The sequence below is a fragment of the Microtus pennsylvanicus genome, chromosome 1 (assembly GCF_037038515.1).
Source record: "Microtus pennsylvanicus isolate mMicPen1 chromosome 1, mMicPen1.hap1, whole genome shotgun sequence".
Taxonomy (NCBI): domain Eukaryota; kingdom Metazoa; phylum Chordata; class Mammalia; order Rodentia; family Cricetidae; genus Microtus; species Microtus pennsylvanicus.
In genome coordinates this window covers 200,517,848-200,536,815 of record NC_134579.1, presented here as the reverse complement: position 1 = coordinate 200,536,815, position 18,968 = coordinate 200,517,848, and the positions used below count along the sequence as shown (strand labels likewise).

General features: G+C 38.5%; 1 protein-coding gene and 1 pseudogene across 2 annotated transcripts in view; one reads left to right on the top strand and one right to left on the bottom strand.

Annotated features, from left to right (window-relative positions):
- Epm2a (EPM2A glucan phosphatase, laforin) overlaps window positions 1-18,968 on the top strand; it is a 106,465-nt gene that overhangs the window by 26,670 nt on the left and 60,827 nt on the right. The gene's annotated exons all lie outside the window — the stretch shown is intronic.
- Window positions 422-17,134, bottom strand: LOC142837783 (uncharacterized; annotated as a pseudogene).

The window sequence follows — 18,968 nt, the reverse complement described above, 5'->3', positions numbered from 1 at the left end:
TCTCCCGGACTTTGATTAATATACAGTGTATATTAATCAGAGTAGCCCTGAACGGGTCCTTTCCTGCTCAGCTGCTCGTCAGGAAGCATGTTTGTCAAATTTCCTGGCAAGAGAAAATAGGGAAAGTTGGTAATTTGTTTTAAGGAATTAGTATTTAAATATGATTTTTCCCAAATAGGAATAAACCAATAAGAAGAAATCAGTAGCAATGAACTGTTATATTTGCATTATTTTATAAGAATAGAAAATAAGAAGATTGTTTACTTTTAATATAATCAAGAGGAAAGATTTTGGAGTTTTAATTACATTCAGTTTTCAGGAGCAGTTTCCAAGGTTTGGGCAGAAATTTTTGTAAACTAGATAAATTACTGGAAAAAAAAATCACGAGTCCATATGGAGTTGCCGTTATTATGATCTTGTCTCAAAACACAGTCTGCACAAAGCTGTCGTTCAGATCATCTGAACATGTTTCAGCAGTGCTCTGCAAATCAGTGTGCAGAGTCTCATGCAAGCTGGAAGGACTGGGGTTTGCTAGGGAAGAATCATAGTCACGAGCTGTTACTGAGTTGCAGAACACCAACTGTGTTAGTTCCTGTGTTAAATCCTTTTAATGGACTATCTAATTGATTCCCTCGTAGCAACCCCATGAGGTTGTTAGGACTATTTGTCCTTTTTTTCTGCAAATGAGAAGACACAAGCACAGGTTGCCTAAATGATTTTCTCATTAACTGACTGTGTACAAACAGTAAACAAGACACTCAGCCTTTTGTATTGTTAGATTCCACATCTGGAGTCTTCCAGCCAACCCTGCATCAACAGTATCTGAAAAACTATATCTACACTGAACATGTACAGACTTTTCTCTTGTTACTAGTTTTGTTTTGTTTTTTTGAGACAGGGTTTCTCTGTGGCTTTGGGGCCTGTGCTGGAACTCGCTCTGTAGATCAGGCTGGTCTCGAACTTTCATAAATCCACCTGCCTCTGCTTCCCAAGTGCTGGGATTAAAGGCGTGTGTGACCATCACCCTGGCCCTTGTTACTAGTCCTTAAATGATAAATGATTTTTTTGGTCATCTTAAAGTCGTATTAGGTAGCATAAGAAACCCAGAGATAACTTGAAGTATACTGAGGATGTGCATATGTTATGTGTAAATGCTGTACCACTTTATGTAACAGCAAGGACACTCCTGGATCCAGAGGCATGGTCGTATGACTTGCAATGAAGTCTGAGTCTAAATCGTGAGTCCAAACCTGAGGTCTTCCAGGATAGCAGCGTGATGAATGTGTAGAGGAGGACTTTACCAGATGATGTCATGGTTTTGAGGATCGCAGGCAGGTAAAGAAAGATTTAAAATTAATGTGGCAGTTAGGAGGGGATTTCATTTAAAGTCTTCAGTGGAGTACCGAGGACAAATGCCACATTATGGTGTACCGAATGGAGTGTTGCGGTGAAGCAGGCTAGTCGTAGGAAAGATAGTTTAAAAGAAATGACGGGATAGCTGGCACTGGTGATGTAGGCTGACATTACCAGGTACTCAGGGGCCTGTTGCAGGAGGATCATAAACTCAGGGCTTATCTGGGTTACTGAAGGAATTCAAGGCCAGTTTGGGCAATTTAATAAAATCCTGTTTGTAAATAAAATAGTAAACTAGGGATAGAGATCAGTGATAAATAGATAGACCTTAGCATGCTTGAGGCCCTGGGTTCAATCTGTAGGCGGTGGAGACAGTGGGAAAACTAAGAGTATGAATTTAGGGAGTAGCTTAAGGCACAGATTTAGAGGAGAATCCTGTGTTATAGCAAAGAGTTTGTAAAAGTAAACATAGTTAAGAATCAGAAAAATATTGTTTGTATATAAGTACCCTCAGTTTTATTAAGTATATTTAAATGATGTTATTTTACTATTGATTTACTTAGCTAGTTATATGTACCTAACAGTGTAACATATGGGGGGAGGGCAACAGAGATGGCTCACCAAGTAAAAGCTCTAGCCATGAAGCTGACAACCAGAGTTTGACCCTTGGATCCCATGGAGGAAGAAAAGACTGGCTCCTGAGAGGTTTCAGCTCTCCTCTCATGTGTGTAACATGAGGGCACACGGTTCATACACCATATGCACACACGTACATAGCAGGAATAATAAACAAAGCTTTTGATTTATGTCAGGTTGTCCTAGAGATATCTCTATGGTAAAAGATGATGTGCTTACCATGAGGAGCATTGACTTCTCCCCATTTTCCACAGCTAATTGGATTTTCGTCTTGCTCCCACATTTAGCCATTGACCTATAGATGCCCGTGCCATTAATTGTAGGCAATGAGATTAAAATCTTTTGGACTAAGTTGCCATGAAAGTGTCAACTCTTCTCTTAAAAGGGGACATCCAACTAATTGGTATATGCTTCACTTCAGAGTTTCAGATATGAAGCTGAGGGGAGGTCACTCTCTATAGATTTGTTGAAATATGTAACCACAGAGTCTGTGTATTCAGGTTGACCAAGCTTTGAATTTTATAAGGAACTTAGTATTGACTGGTTCTGGACTGTCTAGTCCAGAATCATCCTCATTCTGTGGCACAAGCTTCTGTTTGTTTAAGTCACCACCGTTAATAAATTTTTTAAAGATGTAGTCCTAAATCTGTGTTATTTGCAATGATGACAAATTTTAAGAAACAGTCCCATAATGTTTATCTACAGAGATATGTTCTAGAAACGTGTTGTTAGGCAACTTCGTCATTGTACAAACATCAAGAGTATACTACAGAAACCAAGATGTAGCAACCTCAGTAGTGTTGTAATTTTATGGGATCATCCCCATAAATGCAATGTATCATGGGATAAAATTCTTTGTATAACTTGAACTCCCTAGTTAAGTAGACACTCTTGTATATAACATCTCGCTGAAAGGTTTTTAAAACAAAGTGGTTTATCATTTTTTCAAGAGCAATTTAGTGTTTAAAAATTACATTTGAAAGCTCACTTCTCTATCACAATTAGCTTTGCATTTCTAGTTTCTTGCCAGGAACCAGCTCAGGGTCCTTGTGATGCTCATTGTAGTTGCATGCCCATAACACTCGTGAAGTATATTCTGTGGGAAAAATTGAAGCATAAAACAGTTTTGACAGCAGAGCTAGATCAACTGAAGGGGATGTTTTATTAAATTAGTTAATCTACATTATAAAAACTTAATTGAAGAGCTATTTCATGCCAAAATACTTACTGTGAAACTGCTAAAATGAATGTTTGCCAGGCTGTGTTAGGGTAGAGTTGAAAGCATGGTAGTACTCCATGTTCTGAGGAATTCCCAGGATCAGTATGATGACTCTATGTTTTCTACATCCAGATATTGGATGTACCCAGGAGGATATTGGCTTGTGGCTCAGTGTTGTTAGTGTAACTGTTTATACAAAGAGGTGATACAGAAACTTTCTGATAGGCTTCTAGGTATGTCAAATGAAGCAAAATAAAGTTTGGAGCATTTGATTTATTTTTTAAAATTAACTGGTTTTTTTCTGTGTTTCCATGTGTATGTATGTGAGCACTCCTGTGCCATAGCACATGTATGGAGGTGAGCATATAATGTTCAGGAATTGGTTCTCTCTTTCCATCAGCTAAATCTCAGCAATGGAACTCGGATTGTCAGGCTTGGTAGTGAGTGCTCTTACCTGCTGTATGATAGCTTGCTTTATTTAGTAAGACTAATACTAGTATATTAGTCTTAGATTTGTGTTCATGTGTTGAAACACAGTGAAATCTCTAGTCAATTCTGGGAGAGCTATGGAGAGAGAAAAAGAATGACTTCTCAGTCTGACCACAATAACGAAAGTCTAGACATGACTATAAATTTGCTTTAGTGGCAGTAGAAACACCACCATTAAAATGTATTAGACCAGTAAAATAAAAATGTATTAAGCTCATTAACAAAATCTCTGTGTTTAACATAAACAGTACATGTAGAGTCCTGAAAATATCTCCAGTCATTCAGCATGGATCATGTCAGCAAACTGGCCTTCTTTGTTTCATCCCTTGAACAACAGTACAATCAGCTGCCAAATGATTTGGCCTTTTCACAATAAGTGTCCAAATCTTTTGTTTTTTTGCTAAGTTAAAGTTCTACTGAATATGAAATTAATACTTTAGTCTTGATGCTTTGAGCCAAACTATTAAGAAGATTTTAAGTTTCTGACTTTCTCTAGAAGTTATACAAAAAGAACTTGGCTGTTGTGTTAATTTTAAATGGAAGTGTAACTGAAGGGTGAAAGTATTATTTGCTGACTATTTCCCATAGCTTGGCTTGGTCCATTAAAACATTAGTCCCCAGGGTGGCCCTATTGGAAGGTGCTTTTAGGAAACCCTTAGGTTACTGGGGATTTCCTTTTCATGGAGTAATATGACTGTGGTTCCCTCCTTTTGCTCTTGCTTCTTCATTCCTAGCTTATGAGGTGAGCAGTTTGGTTTATCATAGCCTCTCCAGCATTACCATATGGTACTCCTTCCAGAGGTCAGAGCACTGAATGAGCTGGCTCATTCTTGGACAGGAGCTTCCTGAGCCATGGAACAAAGTTAACCTTTTCTCTCTCCAAGTTAAATATCTTAGCTGTTTAATTATAGTGAAAGAACTCATGAGTATACCTTCTTAATGATTAAAGGTGGATATTAGTCAGTTCTCTCCTTACTCTAGCCATGAAATACAGTTGCATGATAGCCCATTGCTTTGGTAAGTAATGGTGAATGCTCAGCCTGTTGCTCTCTGTACCCATTGGATTAATATGGTCTCATCATTGTCTGCTTGAGTTGTTCTCATCCATACATTATTGTGCTCTTCATCAAATGTGTCAGTCATAGCCTAAGACCCATCTCTCTATCATAAACCCTAGGTTCTGGCTCTCACTGCTGCATCCTTCTCCAGTGTGTTCCATGTTCAACCTTCTCCACGGATGGAAGACTATCATAATTTTCTTTCTAATGAGCTAGTGCTTTGAAGAATCAGTTTCAACACTATGTTGGCGTCATCACCCTTGGAAAATTCCATTGCGTCATAGCTTCTCTACAATCTCTGAATATTCTGTGTGTCATTTAGAAAATCTACAATTTCATAATACACGGAATTTAAATAATAGTTGCCTTGTAAAAATTTTGTAAAATTAACAGGTCCATTCTTGGTAACAGTCATAAACTTCATAGGTTGCTCAACTATCTGGAGTGGATAAAAAAAATCAGCTTTCAATAACATTTACTCTTAGTTGGATTAAACTCTGGAGTATTTTTGTGTATATAAGCAGTGTACTAGGGCTGCAGTAAGCAAGGAGCACAGACTGTGTGGCTCAAATAACAGAAATTCATTTCCCAGCTGTTCTAATGGTGACAAGTCTTCTGTTAGATGTTGGCAGAATTGGCTTTTGATGACCCATGCCAGCTTGCACATGGCTATATTCTCAATGCTTGTATGAGGCGGGGGAGAGAAGGGTTAAGGTTTCTTGTCTCTTACTTTTCTTTTAGGGACTTCAGACAGGTTAGCTCATGGCCTGCCCCTCCTATTTTACCTTGCCTTCATTATTTCCTATTTCCATTTATGGGCTTATGGAGTTAGGGCTAAATTCCATGTGGAATTTGGAGAGACACAAGTCAGTCCATGTCCATGAGATATTAAATAATTAGCAAATATCTTTTGGAAAGAAGTCATCTCCTAGCCCCATCGAGGTCTACCTCCTTCATCATATTTGATTTAGGTAGGAAAAAAAGCTTCCATTATCTCCATTTTACTAATCATGGAGATTTTCCCTTCTGATGTTGTCTGACCTGTTTGACAGGTGTTTAAAATGAAGCATTTCATTCAAATACTGAGCTGAACCGACCTAGACCCTTTGGGAGTTTTCCTCTGGAGAGCTTTTCTGGAGGCAGGGCAGTAAGTCCAAGCCTGAGCCATGTTAATAATGCCTCCTGTTCTTTTCTGTAAGCCTCAGGCTTACCTTAGAGAGGACCAAACAAAGCACTGCAGCAGGTTTCTAAACGACTGTCTCAGGGACTTGGTTATTTTCTCAAAGAATCCAGAGTGGTTGCTAATGAGAACAAATGAGGCCAGACCAATTCTGTACAGAGCTGTTAGTCCACTAACTTGTAATTCTATCAGATAATTGCTTTAAGGCTGTGTGGCTCATTTGCAACTAAAAGGGCTAGACAAGTTTTCATGTACAGATACAAAGAAAGGCTGTTGATTATGTATTCTGCATTCATTGTACTATTCCCCATAAAACTGCAGCATCTTCAACAGCAAATTTTCTACCTTGAAACACACACACAGAGCATTATACCAAATGTTTATTGCTGTGATGACTCTATTATGCTTGATTCCCCCACCCCCTCTACTTGAAAGTCTAGCTTTGTTAAAATAATGTTTTCATGTGTTTTATTATTAATATTTTAAATGAATAATTATTAGCCATGTACATTTATGTAACACAATGTGATATTTTAAGTTATGTGCATGAATGACTTGATGAATCAAGTTAATTAAGACACCATATATCATTTACTATTTTTTGTGGAGAAGCTTTTGATGCTTACTTAGTAATTTTGAAATACAAATATTTTACTATTTTATATATATATATGTATATATATTTTAAAAAGAGACAGCCCCATCATCTGAAATGATGTCCACGAGCCTGTAATACCTTATTCTAAGCAGAATAGACAGGGGCCGAAAACAACTCAAGATCATATGCACACAGGGAATCTAAACAGTCTGTACTCATAGGAATGAAAAGTAGAAAAGTGTTAACAGAGGCTGGATGATGCATCCTCCTGTGTAGTAGATCTCAGAAACTCATTGCTTTTGTCTAAATGAATCTGCACACTTTGAACAAAATCTCATTATTCCTCCTGACCCCTCCGGCCTCTGTTAACACGTTCCTACTTTTCATTTCTATTAGTACAGATTGTTTAGATTCCTTGTGTGAGTATGACATTGAGTTGTCTTTTGGTGCTTGTCTATTCTGCTTAGAATAAGGTATGCAGGCTCAAGGAGGTCATTTCAGATGTTGGGGTTGTCTCTTTTTTAATGTTGGATAGAATCCCTATGTATATGAACCAGATTTCTTATTTGTGCTGACAGGCACTCAGGCTAACGATATGGTGAACAGTTATGATGACGTGTCTTGGTTATCATGAACGATGTTGTAGGGGATTTAGGAGTTTAGATATTTCTTTTGTGTATTAATTTCGATTGCTTTGACTAGATCTATCTAGATGTGGGTTGCTTGCCCTTGTGATTTCTATACTTAGCTTTTTGTGGTATCTCTTTGCCATGATGACAGTACTAATTTGAGTGTCCACCAACAATGTTGTGAACTTTGCTTCCCTCACTAATGCAGGCCGTCTTTTAGCTGCTGTAATAGCTGCTCTGACAGGTGTAAAGTGAGGACATCGCCTTACTTTAAATTTGTATTTCCCAGATGATTAGTAGTGTTGAGTATTTTTTATGGACTTCTTGGACATTTTAAACTCTCCTTTTGAAAAATTTCTCATTTAAAAATTAATTTTTAGGTTAGTATACAAAGTCATGAGTTTCTTTGTTTTGCCATTATACATTGTTCTCATTCATCACCCTCCCCCACTGCCCTCTCCTAGAACCACCCCTATTCCAGCTGTTCCCTTTCTCCCTCTAGTTGATCCGGCATTCTGTTTTCTTATGCTCATTAAATTAACCTCTGTATCCCCACCTCTGAGATCTTTTTCTTTCCTCTCGATCTACTTCTTAGTTTTGTGACTTACAAACACACGCTATATAATTTTGAATCTGAGAATTCTATATGTAAGAAAAAAAATATGTTTTAGGGGCAAGTCTGGCTTATTTCACCCAATGAATGATTTCTGGTTGCATCCATTTTCCTACATATGTCATGGTTTCATTTTCTTTACAGCTGCTGAAAATCCCATTGTGTATCATAACATCCCTTTCTTATCTATTCATCAGGCGATAGGGACCTAGCTAGATCAGTTCCGTTTCCTGGCTGTTGTGTATAATATGAGTGTTGTGTATTATGTATATTACAGCTCTAACATGCATGTCTGAGTATCTCTGTGGCATGCTGACTTAGAGTCCTTGAGGTGTATTCAAGAGTGCTGTGTCTGTACTATATGGTAATACCACTTTTGGTTTTGTAAGGAGCCGCTGCATTGGTTTTTATAGACGCTGCATGAGTTTACATTCCCACAGGCTGTGACTATAGAGTTCCTTTCCCACATTTCACTAGACTTGTCATTTATTTTCTCGGTGTGTGCACCTGTGTGTGGGCCTGTGCCTTCCTCTCTCCCTCCCCTCTCTCTGTATGCCTGTGTAGACCAGACCGGAGGACAGTTTTGGGGATCTTCCTCAGTTTTTCTTTTTTCATTTTTCCCTTAGAGACAGAACCTGAAGTTCAGTGATTCCGCTAGGTAGTCTGGCCAGTGCTATCAGGAATCTGTGGATATCTGCTCCTTCAGTGATGAAGTTACAAAAGGGAGCTTCTGTGCCAGGCTTTTGTGTGGGTGCTGGTGATCTGAACTGAGATCCTCACACTTGTGTGGCAAGCACTGTCCAGCGAGGCATCTCCCTGGTTCTTCATTGTTTGCTGGATGAAAGCCATTTTGACTGAGGTGAAATGGTGTTTCATGGTAGTTCTAATTTGCATTAACTAGATGGCTGGGGCTATTGAATACTTGCCAATATTTATTGGCCATTTGTATTTTTCTTTTATGAACTGTCCATTCAGTCCATTAACTCATTTATTGATTGGATGACTTGGGTTTACGTGTTTAATTTTTACAGCTTTTATGTAGCCTGTGTATTAATCCCTTGCCCAAAATTCCATCTATGCATCTATCTCTACTAAAGACTTATTTTTGAATTAATTGTGTGTGTGTGTGTGAATTTGAGCATGTGAGTAAAGGTGCCTGGGAAGACCAAGAGATGTACTCTGAACCGCTAGAGCTGGAGTAATAGGTGTCTGTGAGCCACCCAACATAAATGCCGAGAAACAAATTTGGGTCCTTTGGGAGTAAGGAGCAACTCTTAACTGCTGACCCACTGATCCAGCCCCCTGTCCTTGTATCATGTTTTCCTATAACAGTTTGAAATTTTGAGATCTTACATGAAGCCTTTTGATCCATTTTGGATTGGTTTTTATGAAAGGTGAGGGCTAGGAATTCAGTTTCATTCTCCTCCATGTAGGAATCCAGTTTCCCGGCACTGTTTGCCAGTTTTTTTTATTTTTTATTTTTTTCTCTAAGGGATGCCTTTGAGAGCCTGGCAAGAAGTAGATTGCTGCGGCACACTTGGTTTTCTCCGTCTTGTATTATTCTAGAATTCTAATGTCTGTTTTCATGTCAGGACCATGCTGCTTTTGTTTCTATGGCTCCGGAATATACTCTGAGACCTAGCATGTGATATGTTCAGTGTTGTTTTAGCTCAGGCCTTTCGTGTTTTCATATGACTCTTGGGATTGTCTTTTCTAGTTCTGTGAAGACGGTCATTAGGATTTAGATGGGGATGCGGTTAATCTGTTGTTGCTTTTAGTCATGTAACTATTTTCCCTATGCAGTCTTATTCTTTTGCATGTGAATTTCTGATTTTTTTCCTATTTGTTGGAGAGATTGTCCTTTCCCCGTTTTGTGTTGTTCTGGGTACCTTTGTTGAAATCACCTTCCTGTATGTACATATTTCATTTTAGCTTTTATTCTAAGATTCTAATCATAGTATTCTATATCAATGTAATCCTCTAATTATTTCAATATGTAATTGTCATAAGTGAGCTGGACTTTTCAAAATTTTATATCTACCAGTACATAACTTCCTTTATTTTCTAATGGGTCTTCATATTGCTAATTTTTATCAGTTTCTTTTTTGTCATTAACACTGCATGTTGTCCACTTTAATTTTGCATTTAATTTGTATGTCATAGTGATTGAGTAATTTAATGAGATAAAAATCTTGTAAGTAAAAATGTTCTATGGAAGTCGTACTTGTAATTTTCTACTGTGATTGCTGTTTTTCTCAGCACTTCATTTCATCTGTTTGTGAGGCTTTGGAAACGTGTAAAGCACTCCATCAACGCTTATCTTTGAATGCTAGCCTTCCTTCCTACAATATGTAAAGATAATCTGCTCTCTGATCCTACCGGAGAGGTAGGATGGCAACCCTCTCCGGATGCCTGCATAGTGAGAAGGGTTTATATCCTCAGAGCCCTCCTTGGCTTTATTATTTTGATACTGCTCAGTCTGGCAAATATGATTTCTTGTAGCTTTGCCTATAGAAAGTCAACATAAGCAAAAATTTCAGTTATTAAATAAATTATCGTCAGTGTAACCCTCTATTTTCTCTTTACATCTGAATTCTGTGTGGAAACATAATGGGTTACTATGAATTTTAGAGAGGATAATTACAAGCGCAGATAACATTGAATTAAATACTACCATGCTTGTCCTGCACTGTTTATTTTTGGTAGCCTCACAGCCAGAGTGTCTGGTGTCCCCTTCTACCTTAGGCACTTTGCTAACTGGATTTCTGCTTCTTTCTTTTGGTTCTAACATATTCTTCTTTTTGACCTCTGCATAGCTTTCTCTGTTTTTTCCTTTACTTTCACCTCAGCCCCTTATCCTATTATGTGGGACAGGCCAGCTCTCTCCATCACTGCAACCAAAGTCAACTGCTTTCTATTGTCACAGTTTACTGCGGTCTGCTGCAGCCTGACCCACCCTTTCCAAGAGCAAGCAGTTGGCAAACTCATCTCAAATGTTTGTTTTCTGCATTTTTTTTGCCATTAGAACAATATTGCAAAGTCAAAGAGTTTGTAAGTCTCCCCTGTGTTTTGCCATTCACTAATAGTTTCCGAAGTAGGGACAGATGGGGTGAATTAACAGCTAAAATTAGAGATTAGTGTGTTTGGTTCAGGATTTATGTTCATATGTTGGAAGAGAAAACTGTAAGTAATTAAATTCCAAGGAGGATATATTTAAACAAATAGCATGAATAATAAATAGGTTTTATTTTGCTAAGGAAGTCTACATTTACCAAATACATAATGCTTATCCAACATAATTTCCGTTTACAAAAACTAAACTTACTTTAACTTGAGTCTTCAGGCTTCTAAAATAATGAGTTTATTCTGGGCTTTCTTCTTCCTGCGTTTGGGATCAGTCCCCACTTTCTTTAGAATCACCTGACTTGGCTTAATCAACAAAAACAGTGATGGCCAAATACATTCTGAGGAAGTAGGTGCTTCATTAGTTTAACTATTCCTTTTCTATATTTTAAGCAGCAATACAGATTGGTTTGTCTTTATTTCAACCTTATGAACTGTTTGCATGTTTATTTATTTTAAATGAATGATAATAAATTAATAAATACTTGACATTGACCAGTCCAGCCTGAACAGGTAACATGCCCAGATGTATGTATGTATGTATGTATGTATGTATGTATGTATGTATGTATGTATGTATCTATCTATCTATCTATCTATCTATCTATCTATCTATCTATCTATCTATCTATCTATCTATCTAAAGCCAGGGTCTCACTGTGTAGTTTTGGTCGGCCTGGAATTCACCATATAGATAGACCTATAGACCAGGCTAGCCTTGAACTCATAGAAATCTACGTGCAACTGCCTGCTGAGTGCTGGTATTAAAGGCTCTCACCACCACACCTTGCCTTTTCCTGATCCTCTATTTGTCAGTTTTAAAAGTAGTTCAACTAGCAAGAAAATTTCTTAGATTTACTTCATTGGTCATTGTTTTGATATTTTTTCTTTGTTTCTGGAGAATGGATTTCTTGAACAGGAGATTTCTGGTGAATAGTTTTCTTTCAGCACTTGAAACATGTTATATCTTTTGGCCTGTGGGGCTTCTAATGGTAAATTTGCTGACATTGGAGCATCTTTTTCCTTCCTCTCTCTCTTATTTCCTGTCTCTTGTAGCAAGGATGACTTTGAGTTCTTCCTGCCTCCACATCCTAGTCCAAACTTCTGAGATATAGGCTAGCATACACCCCATGCCAGAACTGCTTTTATTATTGTTCTCTGGCTACTTTTAAAATTGTCTGTTGCTAATTTTCAGACGTTACAATGTGCCTTAGGTATTTCTTTTGATTACTCTGGTTAGGCTTCTTAAATCTGTGTTTGTTTCTTGACAAATTTCACAAGTTTTGAGGTATTATCTATTCAAGTGTTTTGCTCAATGTCATTTTTTTCTTTATCTTGTATGAATGTTAAATATTTTGTAATAGTAGTAAACATCTTTTTATTTATTTTTTTTGGTTCATGCAAACATTTATTGAGCAGCTAAAGGATATAAAGGCATTAAAACATGGTCAGAGATGAGGCATAAGCCCAAGTGTAGAAAGCAGTAAAGTGCTCTCTGGTCCACAAGAGTTGAAAGAAAAATGCTTTAGGAAAATAAGAGAATGTTTCCAGCGTGCAAGGGGGAATGGTCGGCCAATCAGAAAAGGGGACTGAGAATAGACTGGAAGTCTCCAGTCTGGATTATTGACGATACTCAAAATGAACTGTATTTGTTTCTTCTTTTTCTCTTTGGGCTTAATTCACCAGTAGTGCCTCGGACTCTATGATGCCCCTTTTCTATATTTGCTTGCATTTTCACGCTAATGTCTTCTCTAGAACTAGGACTTTTAGGTGTTTTAGGAGCTTTTTCCTGTCTTTTTTTTTTTTTTTTTTTTTTTTGTTTCAGGACTCTTGACCTGTTGATCTCGGTGTTAATGTTTTAAGTCTTTTCCATTTTGGTTTGATTTTTGTGCATTTCTGTCTGGAATATCTCAGACAGATTTCTTCATGAACTTTTTCTTCAGCTTCCTCATCATCAAAATCATCCTCATCATCTTCATCAAGTTTTACTTTTTTTCCTGTGCAACCTGTTACCCCCTCCAGGAGCAGATCCCTTTCAAGACATACTTAAGAGTTTTACATCCCCCTTATCTTGGTCTTCAGTCTCTGCATCTTCTACAGCTACTAGGCGCTGTCTTCTACTGTGCACTTCAGCCTTTAGACCACAGGTGGTGTCAGTTCAAAGCCCCCAAGGGAAACTGTTGGCTGTGGTGTCTCTTTAATTGGACCGCCTTCATAGTTTGTTGCTTTTGCCTCTAGGATGTGTGATTCATCTTTTGCACCTGCCCCTAAGCTAACAGTTCTTTGTGATTACTGGTACTCATTCTCATTATTACCCACCTTAAAGTGATGATCTTTGCCAGCCTGTAGTCCACAACTGAAGAGGTGGTTCTGAGGCCTAAGAGGGCTCCTGTCCACATCAACTGAGTCTTCCGTGCAGTGGAGGCATGCACTTCAGTGTGAGAGCAGTCAGACGGAGAGAACTGCCTATTGCTCCTCGGAATAGACACGCAGGACAGAGTCAGGCCAGGGAAGTAGTAAACTTCTTTAAGGATTGTTTATCTGTTTTTATTCCTTTGTTTTTCCTGGAAGAGTATTTTCTATAATTCTCTTGAAGTTAGCTAATTCTTTCTTCTTGCCATTTTATTCTTAAATTTACCCACTGAATTGTGTTTTTATCTCTATTATTTTTTCAGTCATAAAGTTTCCATTTTGCTTTTCATTATCATTTGCCTTTGCTGGGACTTCATGATTTTTGCTTTGGAATTGGTAAGAAGAGACAGTTTAGTCTTTGTAATCTGTCATCTTGGTGTCAGAATCTACCACACATCTTCCCTAAGAAATAAATCTGAGGTTGTTGTGGTTCTGGATATAGTGGGTTGTTTATGCTTGGAAACTGAACATGTGGGGTAATACCTAATGATACTCTGGGATTTTGACTTGGCTCCTCTGATACTGTTTCAGTAGGAGTGGGAAGGTTTTGTATGGTTACTGAGGCTCCTCATTTGGTCTCCAATGGCAATCAAGGGATGGAGCTACATTATTGCTCAATGATTGTGTGTTCACAGGATCTCCATAAGCATCCACGGATACCCCTTTCACCCAGAAACATGAAAATGTCTTGTTCCTGTTCCCTCTTTCATCTTCATGCTGATGGTGAGGAGGAGGTGACAATCCTGACTCTCTGCTAGGTTTACTCAGTGGTGAAGGATGAGATATTTACTTAAGACTAAACGAAGGTAGAAGTTTACATTCTACCTGTTACCCACAGACACTGCCAGGAAAGTTGTTGGAAGTCTAAATCTTCTATTGGCCTCCTCTAGTACTACCCTAGTGAGTGGCTTGAGGTGCTTCATTCCAGCCTGGTGACGGTGAATCACACATGGCTGTTGCTTGTGTGGTTGGGTGTAGGTTTATTCTTTATCAGTGGTGTGTGACATGTGACTGACGCAAAGCAGGGGTGGAGAGTTGTCACAGTGGTTAAAGTACTTGCTGAGCAAGCATGAGAAGGTAAATTCAGTCCCCATTGCTTGTCTAAAATCCAGTGCTGAGAGTCAGGTGGGGAAATACCAGAGGTTTGCTGGCTAGCTTATTCAAAATGGCAAGCTGTAAGTTTAGTGAGAGATCTTTCCTTACCCACAAAGGCAAACTCACCTGTACACTCATGTGCCTAGTCATAAATATATGAACATATATACAAACATATAACACATAAGAACACTCACAACCAACACACATGTAGATAAACACACAACACAAACGAATATGTAACATACACATGAACACATATGCAAACATACAACAAACATATAACAAGCACCCAGTGTACATGCACATACATTTCCACAATGCAACATACATGGGAATGAACACAATGCACACATACATACATAAACAAACATATAACATGCACATGTAAACATACAATACACATATACACACATATAAACACAATATATTTACAACACACATAAACATATGCAAACCTGCAGCACATATGTACAAACACAGTTCATGTATACAAACATAACAACTCATGAATGTAGACTAACGTACAACACGCTTAACTCAGACTTGTGTGCACACATACAAGAAAGAAGCCCGTGTTTCTTAGCCCTCCCTCTGCTTTTCTTGCTGCAGTTCTGCTGTTGTATTCCTCTTGCCTGTACCTGTTGGTGCTAGCAGTCACTGCCTTTTCAGACCCAAGCCTGGGGTATGAAAACCAAAGAATGCAAAACAGAAGCCAAGAATGTGCTGTTCCTTATGCTCCAGAGTCTCACGGTGGTTTCTTCTGCTCCTTGTTCTTCTAAGTTATCTTATGTTGGTGTGCATTAAACGCCCAGTTCTGGAAGGAAAAAGAACAAATAAAATCTGCTCTGTAATCCTGAATGTAGAAATTCCACCAAATAAAATTTGTCACTAGTGTTTGGCATTTCCTTGGCCAAATTAAAAAAAAAACAATGACTCTATTCTAAATGATGCTCTAATTACTGTAATCTAATTTTTATAGCATAGGTTGTGAGGTATAAAAATCTGCTGTAAAATTGTCTAAAACATATATACATAAAAATGTTTATGCCAAAAACAAATTTTAGCAGTGAAAATTCTTTTGAAGGTAATAGCTAGAATTTCTATTGAACATTATAATTTATCTATATTTTAGTTTCTCAATAATTGTGTATCTAAGAAGTATTGTTTAAGTCCTCATAAGTTTATTATTGTCATCAGTTGGAAATATATATTCTTTTATTAAGATAATAGAATGTTGGATGCTTCTAAGAATGAGTTATTCATTAATTTTATTTTTTTTTTTTAGATTTTCAAAAAATACCAATCCAAGTTTCCATTCCCTCCCCTCCTCCCATTCCCTCCACACACGTCCCACCCCACCCCCATCCAGTCCTCAGGGAGGGTAAGGCACATTGCTTTGGGGAAGGTACAATGCCCTCCTTACTATATCTAGGCTGAGCAAGGTATCCATCCAAAGAGAATAGGTTTCCAAAAAACCAGTACATGCACTAGGGATAAATCCTGGTGTCATTGCCAGTGGCCCCTCAGTCTGCCTTAGCCATACAACTGTCAGCCACATTCAGAGGGACAAATTTGGTCCTTTGCTTGTTCCTTCCCAGTCCAGCTGTGGTTGGTGAGCTCCCATTAGCTCAGGTAAGCTGTTTCAGTTAGTGTCCCCATCAAGGTCTTGACCTCTTTGCTCATATTCTCATTCCTGCCACTCTTCAGCTGGACTTTGGGAGCTCAGTCCAGTGCTCCGATGTGGGTCTCTGCCTCTCTTTCCATCAGTTGCTGGATGAAGGTTCTATGGTAATATTTAAGATATTCATCAGCTTGACTACAGCGTAAGTCAAGATTGGGCCCCCTCTATTGCTTAGGATCTTAGCTGGGGTCATCTTTGTGGATCCTGGGATTTCTCTAGAGCCAGGTTTCTGCTAACCCTATAATGGCTTTCTCAATCAAAATAACTCTTTTCTTGCTCTCATCTCTGTCCTTCATCCATCTCAACTATCCCATTCCTTCAAGTTCTCTTTAACCCTCCCCTTTACCCCTTCTCTTCCCCTTCCACCCTCCCTTCTCCCCCCACCCACACACAATGCCAATTTTGTCAGGTGATCTTTTCTGTTTCCTTCTAATGTTTTCTGTAGGGCTGGGTTTGTGGATATGTATTGTTTAAATCTTTTTTTTTTTTTTGTCATGGAATATCTTTTTTTCCTCCATCGATGGTGATTGAACGTTTTGCTGGATATAATAGGCTGGGCTTACATCCGGGTCTCTTAGTGTCTGCAGCACATCTATCCAGGACCTTCTGGATTGAGAAGTGGGGTGTAATTCTAACAGGTTTACCTTTATATGTTACTTGTCCTTTTTCCTTTGCAGCTCTTCATATTCTTTAGGATAATTTCCCCCATCGAGTTTTCCTTCCCAGGAAAACTGTTAACACCACACTTGGCTTTAGTCTACTGTGGTCTACATTTTATTTTAACTCAGGCTGTTCCTCCTCAATTTCTCCCACTTCTTCCCTCCAGTCTCTCTTCCTATGCCCCTGTAAGGTCCTTTTCCTTACCCAGCCATCAAATGAGCGAATGTATTATTTCTCCCGGTGACACATCTATATGCCTAAATGTCATTCTTCCAAAATGACTGCTTGCTATTTTTAGTCCATGTCCTCAGTCAGGGTGTCAAATCCTTTCTCCAGCTCTATTTGGTATTCTCCTTTGTATACCTGAGTAGCACTCGTAATTCATTATTCTCTAGCTGTTCTCTTCCAGATCTTCCCTCTCAGTACGTGGTACTATTCTGTGTTCACTGAAAGTTTAAGGTCTTCACTGATCCCCGCCTTCTTCTCTGTCCATGTCTGATTATTTAAAAGTCTAGTAGTTTTTATCTTCTGAGTCTACCCAATCTTTTTTGTTTCTACCAGTCATATTCTCTCATCATCTCTAATCTAATAATGCAGGCTTTTCTAAATGAACTCACTACTTTGTGTGCATACGCTTGTGTGTGTGTACACATGTGAGTATATGTTCAGATATTCATTTGTGGGAGCAAATGCACATGTATGTGTATGTGTGTAGAAACCAAAAAACAACTTCAGATGTCATTCTTCGGGCACAATACACCTCATTTTTGAGACTGGGTCTCTCATTTGCCTGGAGTTCACCAAACAGGCTACGTGTGGGCCCCAAGGACCCACCCGTCTCTGTCTCCCCAGCTTTGAGATTACATCATGCGCTGCTGTGCCAGCTCTTTATATGAGCTCTCAGGAGCAAACTCAGCTTCTCATGCTTGACAAAGTAGGTACTTTACTAACTGAGCCATTGACCAAGCTCCTGGACTCTCAACTTCGTTGTTCCAGAACTAATTTCTCACTATATTCAGAGAGTCATTTCAGAATAAAAGTGTGGTCTTATCATATGGCTCATAAAACTAGAAAATTTTAATTGCTCTTAAGTTAAATATCTAAGTCCTTACTATGGCTTTGTACAGTACCTACCTAAAATATTTATTGACGGAGTAAACATATCATTGCAGCACTTGCTGTTAAGATAGTACTGCTATGTGCACTTCTCTGTTGGATATACCTGTCGAAGTTGAGTTGCTGGTCTATTTGAATATTATCTACCAAATATCAAGGTACTCAGTGGACAGATGGTGTAGTGCTTTTTAGTCATCAAGAGAAAAGAGCAGAGTCTTGTCTAGGAAGATCAGTAATGATTTATTAAGTGAGTAATTCTGTCTCTTAACTGAAAGGAGGCAGTTATAATCTAGAGAGTCAGCTACTAGTTAAGGAGTGTTTTCCAGTTTTATGCTAAGCAACTTTCAGCTGAAAAGTAGCAAGTGATTCAACATTTTTATATGCATAACATGTATAATTTATTCCTACACATCACAGACATTTGTTTTATTGATAATATATAATAGGTCGGATAAGAAAGGAGATAATTTGAAAGAAGATGAGCATGTAAGTTCTAATTATTATATAGTATGAATTTTAATCTTCATAGGAATAAAGGATTCAGTTCTTATTTGCCCCACTGTAATAAATTCCATAGTCTGAGAGATTTGATTAAACCAGAAATATATTTCTCAGCATTCTGAGGGTAGGGAAAAGCAGGATGAAGGGATAGTCAGCATCTGGTGAAGGCTTGCTTTTTTTTTTGTTTGTTTTTTGCTTTTTAAAAAAATGATTTATTTATTTTTACTGTCTGTGCATTGGTATTTTGCGAGGGTGTCAGATCCCCTGGAGGTAGAGTTACCAGCAGTTGTAAGCTGCCATGTAGTTGTTGGGAAGTGAACCCAGGTCCTCTGGAAGAACCACCAGAGCTCTTAACCCCTGAGCCATCTCTCCAGCCCCAAAGGCTGGCTTTTCGGTTCACAGATAGCATCCACTTGCTGTGATCTTATATGGAGAAGGAATGGGGGAGCTTCAACATGGGACTCCAGGGGTGACAGAGGCGTTCAGGTCGTAGTGTGGCTGATATTGGAAAAAACAGCAACGTAAGCAAATGGTGCTTTTAGAGACATGTTTTTCTGTTTCTCCTTTGCCCTATGACATTGGGAAGGAGGAGCTTGTGTCTT